Genomic DNA, 5436 nt, shown 5'->3' with positions numbered 1-5436 from the left:
TTGCAGTAGAAAAACCCCAACAGCATCATGACTAGTGGAGCCATGAAAGCAGGGCTGCCATTGAGACCCCAGACCTGTGGAGCTATCAGAGTTCAATGCCAGCCTGGGAGAACTGAAGTGTGACCTGAGACCAGGAAATCCACAGGAGCAGAGCTGCCCCAGGACTTGGGGACCCAACCCTGACACCAGCATGAAGAGGACATCAAACTTGGGGTCAAGGTACATGATTCACCAGCTCTAAGATTTAATGCCTGTTCTGCTGGGTTTTGGACTTGTTTGGGACCTAGTTGCAGTAGAAAAACCCCAACAGCATCATGACTAGTGGAGCCATGAAAGCAGGGCTGCCATGGAGACCCCAGACCTGTGGAGCTATCAGAGTTCAATGCCAGCCTGGGAGAACTGAAGTGTGACCTGAGACCAGGAAATCCATAGGAGCAGAGCTGCCCCAGGACTTGGGGACCCAACCCTGACACCAGCATGAAGAGGACATCAAACATGGGGTCAAGGTACATGATTCACCAGCTCTAAGATTTAATGCCTGTTCTGCTGGGTTTTGGACTTGTTTGGGACCTATCACACTTTTCCTTTAGCCTATTTCTTCCTTTTTGAGTGGGAGTAAGCACCCTATCCTTGTCCCACCATTGTATCTTGGAAATAGATAACTTGTATTGATTTCACAGATGAGACTTTGAACTTGATCTGAAACAAGTTAAGACTTTGGGTACGAAATGAATGTATTTGTTTGCGAAAAGGACATGAGTTTTGGGGGGTCCAGGGTGGAATGCTGTAGATTGGATGCCCTCCCCAACCTCACTGAAGCTTAAATCCCTACTGTAACTGTCGAGGGTTGGAAATCCCATTATGGTAATTAAAAGGTGGGGCCTTGAAGAGGTGATTAGTTTGTAGGACTATGCTCTAGTGAATGGATTAATAATGGTGGTCAGGAGCGTGGTTCTGAGAGCTTTAAAAAGGAGAGGGCATGAGGAAGTATCCTTCTCTCTGTTCTACTATTTTCTGCCATGTGAGACCCCTGGGTCACTGTCACCACCTCCAAGGCCTTCACTATAGCTGTGTTCCCTGAACTTTAGACTTTCCAGCCTCTGAAACTGTAAGCAATAAATTTTCTTTCCTTGCAAAGTACCCAGTTCTGTGGATTTTGTTACAAGCAACAGAAATAGACTGATATAATACCCCATTATTCCACCACTGTATAGTGAAAAGATGATCCTTTCTCTATTATTGTGCAGTGCCACCGCTGTCATATTCATGTATACATGGGTCTGATTCTAGACTCTTTATTCTGTATGTGAATTTCTTTGTTTATCCTGCCCCAACACTATACTGTCTTAATTACTATATTTTGTAATAGATCTTAATATGTGGTACAGCATGTTTTCCTCCCCGCCAACCTTCTTCAATGATGTCTTGGTTATTCTAGATTCTTATATTTCCACATAAATTTTAAAGTCAACTTCTCCAGACCTCCCTTCCCCCAACATACACAAACATACAATCCTGTTAGAATTTGATTGAATTTGTATTGGGTCTACAGATCACTTTGAGAAGAATGTAAACTTTAAAAAAAATTTACTCTTCCAATCCATGAATAGTAGGTCAAATTTGTTAAATGGATTGTTCAAATGTTCTATACTATTTTTTTTTTTTTTATAAAAATGACCGGTAAGGGGATCTCAACCCTTGGCTTGGTGTTATCAGCACCACGCTCAGCCAGTGAGCAAACCGGCCATCCCTATATAGGATCCGAACCCATGGCCTTGTTGTTATTAGCACCGCACTCTACCGAGTGAGCCACGGGCCGGCCCTTCAAATGTTCTATACTATTACTGCCATGTTTTTGGTGTAGTAGTCCTCTCAATTAGTGAAAGGGGTAGGTTAAAATACCCATTATGATTATGGATTTATTTCTCTTGTTATTTCTGTGAAATTTTGCTTTATATATTTTGAGGCCACGTTAATATGGGCAAAATATTTTGTAATGTTATAACTTCCTGGTGGATTGAAATTTCATCATTATTAAGTGATCCTTTTTATCTCTATTAATGATTTTTAACTGTTATAAGTAAAGGATATAAATATGAGTATAATCTTTCAGTATTTTTATAATATATCATTTTTATTTATTTATATTTAACATTTTTACCTTTATATTTTATTTATTTATATTTAATCTTTTTGTATCCTTATATTTAGATGTGTCTCTTGTAAACAGTATATAGGAGGGTACTTCAAAAAGTTCCTGAAATGATTTGTATTATCTTTTAATTCTATTTTTCCATAAACTTTAAAAAGTATCCTTGCAGTTGGAATTTTCTCTTTTAGTAAAAAAAAAAAAGGAAAGAAAAAAATTCGAATCTGACAGTCTTTGTCTATTAACTAGAGCATTAGTCTATTTACATATAATTACTGACATTCTTTGATGCTTTCCATTTCTCTCTTTGTTATGTGTTTTTCTCTTATCCTTTCATGTCATTTGGAGGATTTTAAAACAAGTTTTTTTTGTTTCTCTTATACTAGCTTGGAAGTCATACCCTCTGTTTCTACTTTTTTTTTTTTTTGCTACCCAACAAATTTCAGCAAGCAAATTCAACTTATCAAAGTCTGAAGTTAATCTATTTATTTGCCCTTCTCCTGAACCAAGTACTTTAGAACACTGTAATTGCATTTAGCCTTCTTCCCAATTTGTGTCCTACTGTTGTTGTGCATTTTATTTTATACTGTCTTTTGGAACAACACAAGCCATTATCATTATTGTTTTATCAGCCAACTTTTTGTTTTACCCGTATATACTATGTACCACTTCATTTTTCTTGAATCTTAGACTAACTACCAAAGAACATTCTTTAGAATTTCCTTTAATAAGGGACTACTAGTGACAAACTCTCTGTCCTTGCAAGGAAATGGGGTGTTTTTGGCACACTTTCTTGAAAAATATTTTCATTGGGTATAGAATTCTAGATTGGCCATTATTTTCTTTCACCAAACGAAAGACATTCTACTGCCTTCTAACTTCTGCTGTTGCTGTTGGGAGGTTATCTTCTAGTCTAATTGCTCTCCTTTAAATGTAAACTCAACTTTTTTTTTCTCTGCTGCTTTTAAGATTCTCATTTTGTCTTTGGTTTTCTGCAGTTTCATGATGCTGTGTCTAGGAATTTTTTTTTTCCATACCGCTTGGGATTCACCGGGCTTCTTAAATCTGTGGATTAGTCTCTTTTATCAGAGCTGAAAAATTATCATCCATTATCTGTTTAAATATTACTGTATTAGTCAGGGTTCTCCAGAGAGACAGAATCAATAGGATATGTTATAATTATATGAGAGGGATTTATTAGGGGAATTAGCTCATGTGGCTATGAAGAAAAGCCCAATGATAGGCCATCTATAAACTGGATGCCAGTAGCGTGGCTCAGTACAAGTCCAAAGACCTCAAAACCAGGGAAGCTGATGGTGTCCTTGGTGTACATTCTGGAATGCAAAAGCTGAAGAGTCTCGAGCTCTGATGTCCACAGACAGGAGAGAAGGGTGTATCCCAGCTCCAGCAGATCGAGAGAGCGCTTCACCTCTTTTCTCTGTCTTTTGTTCTCTCTGGACGCCCAGTGGATTGGATGGTTCCCACCCACACTGAGGGTGGGTCTTTCCCACCCAGTCCACTCAGACTTTCATACTAATCTCTGCTGGAAACACCCTCATGGATACACCTAAAAAGATAGCTTTACCAGGTTTCTCAGCATTTCTTCATCTAACCAAGTTGACACCTAGAATTAACCTTCACAATTACCTCTGCCTGATTATCTTTTTCCTCTCCTTCTGTTATTCNTTTTGTTCTCTCTGGACCCCCAGTGGATTGGATGGTTCCCACCCACACTGAGGGTGGGTCTGTCACACCCAGGCCACTCAGACTTTCATACTAATCTCTGCTGGAAACACCCTCATGGATACACCTAAAAAGATAGCTTTACCAGGTTTCCCAGCATTCCTTCATCTAACCAAGTTGATGTCTAGAATTAACCTTCACAATTACCTCTGCCTGATTATCTTTTTCCTCTCCTTCTGTTATTCTGAATAAATATATTTTGGACCTTTCATTTTATTTTTGTGTAATATACTCTCTTCTGTATTTCTTACCTTTTTTTTTTTTGTCCCTATAGTGAATTTTGACTTTTATTAATTTTTTTTTTTACTCTCTTCCAGGGCATCAGTTCTCTCTTTAGTTGGGTCTAACCTGCTTTTTAACTCTCATCTTTTAAGTTTTTGATTTCAGTTGTTGTATTTTTCATTTCTATAAATTCACCTTTTTTCTTTTTAAATCTTGTGTGTCACTTTATAGTTTTCTTCTATTCCCTCCAATATCTTCAAGCTGATCTTCTATTTTCATAAATGTAGTTAGATTACTTCAGTTTCCAAAGTCTTTATGGGTATTTTCCTTTTGGATAGTATTCCTCTGGGTTTTCAGTTGTGGTGCCGAGTTTCCTTGTGTTCTTGGTTATTTTTTACTGTGTCCTGGTAATCAAAACTGAAAATATGTAGGAGTAACTTGAAGGTTGAATGAGTGACCTTCCTCCAGAGAGAATTGGATTTGCTTCTGTCAGGCAGTTGGGTTTACTGCCACCACCTAAATTCTATAACACCCAAGAGAAAAAAACCTGGTCTCAGTAATTTAATTTCAGGTAATCTATTTTAAGAAACTATACTTGTATAGAAATGTGCTTATCACACAAAAATTCAGAGCAGTGCTATTTAGTATAGCAAAAAAAATTGATAATAACCTGTGTGTCCAGTAACAGGGAAATAGTTAAACCAACTGTATGAAAAATCACATTAATGTAAACTGTATAATGTCATGGAAATATATTTTTACAATTAAGTTAAAAAAGAGACAAAAATTACATATATGATACCATTGCAAGTATATTAACTAAAGGCTATATGCAAGAGAAAAAATCTAGAACAGTGCTATCTAGTAGAACTTTTGATGACAATAAAAATGTTCTATATCTGCATTGCACTACAGTACCCCTCGTAACGTGCAGCTATCTGGGACTTGAGATGTAGCTAGTATGATGGAAAAATTACTTTTTGAATTTTATTTAATTTAATTAATTTTAATTTTAATAGCCATATGTAGTATTGCTACCATATTGAGCAGTGCAAGTCTAGAAAATAGTGATTTAGTAATAGTGTCGGTGAAGTGGTTGGGACTTTTGGTGATTTTTCTACCCTTCTTTTTAATTTGCTAAGGATTCAAAATGTTCTTTAATGTACAACTATCACATTTTAAAGTTAATAGGCTTTAACCAAAACACTTATGACACGGTTATAAAGTCCAGTAGAAGTTAAAAGGCCAAGTCCATACAATTCTTTTTGATAGTTAAATGTGTCATGTAGCCAAGCTTCATGAGAACTTTTTGGTTTTTTTAA

The 5436-nt window shown here is 36.8% G+C and overlaps 1 protein-coding gene across 1 annotated transcript in view; it reads right to left on the bottom strand.

The window, feature by feature from the left end:
- The window catches only part of ERICH6 (glutamate-rich 6), a gene marked incomplete at its 5' end in the record, with an annotated part of 24868 nt that overhangs the window by 18105 nt on the left and 1327 nt on the right, over positions 1 to 5436 (bottom strand). The window lies entirely within an intron of this gene.

The sequence above is a fragment of the Galeopterus variegatus genome, unplaced genomic scaffold (assembly GCF_000696425.1).
Source record: "Galeopterus variegatus unplaced genomic scaffold, G_variegatus-3.0.2 Scaffold5803, whole genome shotgun sequence".
Classification (NCBI taxonomy): domain Eukaryota; kingdom Metazoa; phylum Chordata; class Mammalia; order Dermoptera; family Cynocephalidae; genus Galeopterus; species Galeopterus variegatus.
Note: the sequence above shows the minus strand (reverse complement) of the source record. Positions and strands in the feature narration are given on the sequence as shown.